The following is a 921-nucleotide window of genomic DNA, read 5'->3' as shown; positions in this document are numbered from 1 at the left end:
ACCCTCGCCAGAGCAGTGACTTTGGCCCTGGGAGAAGATGAGATTGCAGGAGCTTGGCCTAAGAGTGATGCCTTTTCTCTGCATTTGTCCTGTGGAACTTTTCCTTGCAGATTCATGAAGATGCGCATCCGGACTCCACCCAGACTCCTGGAGCTGGCGGGGCGGAGCCTGCTGAGGGACCAGGCCTTGACCATGTCCACCCTGGAGGAGCTGCCCACGGAACTTTTTCCCCCTCTGTTCATGGAGGCCTTCAGCGGGAGACGCTGTGAGGCCCTGAAGCTGATGGTGCAGGCCTGGCCTTTCCTCCGCCTTCCTCTGGGGTCTCTGATGAAGAGGCCTTGCCTGGAGACCTTCCAAGCTGTGCTCGATGGGCTTGATGCACTGGTTACCCAGAGGGTTCGTCTCAGGTGAGGTGGCCCAGATGGGCTGGTGGGGAGGGCCCAGGTGTCCAACAGAAGGAACAGCTGGGTCATGAGGAGTGAGGAGGTCCAAGGGGGGCCCACAGGCTTCTGATGGTGCTGGTGAGGAAGCTCAGAGAGGCCTTGGCCATTGCCCAGCTCCTCAGGGAAAGGACTGCTCACCACACAGGATCCACTGAGGTAACAGGAACCTCTCTTCTAGTGGCACTGAAAGGCACCACTGAAAGTGGGAAGTAGGGTGGGCACAGTGGCTCACACCTGTAATCCCAGCATTTTGGGAGGCCAAGGCAGGTGGATCGCCTGATGTCAGGAGTTGGAGACCAGCCTGGCTGACATTGTCTCCAGAATCGGTTCCTGCCGGTGCGTTCGTAGTCTTGCTGAGTTCAAAAATGAAGCCACGGATCTTCGTGGTGAGTGTTACAGCCCTTAAAGATGGCACGAACCCAAAGAGTGAGTGGTGGCAAGGTTTATGGTGAAGAGCGAAAGGACAAAGCTTCCACAG

The sequence above is a fragment of the Mandrillus leucophaeus genome, unplaced genomic scaffold, assembly GCF_000951045.1.
Source record: "Mandrillus leucophaeus isolate KB7577 unplaced genomic scaffold, Mleu.le_1.0 Scaffold52, whole genome shotgun sequence".
In the NCBI taxonomy this organism is placed as follows: Eukaryota; Metazoa; Chordata; class Mammalia; order Primates; family Cercopithecidae; genus Mandrillus; species Mandrillus leucophaeus.
The sequence above is the reverse complement of the archived record's forward strand: the minus strand, read 5'-3'. Positions refer to the sequence as shown.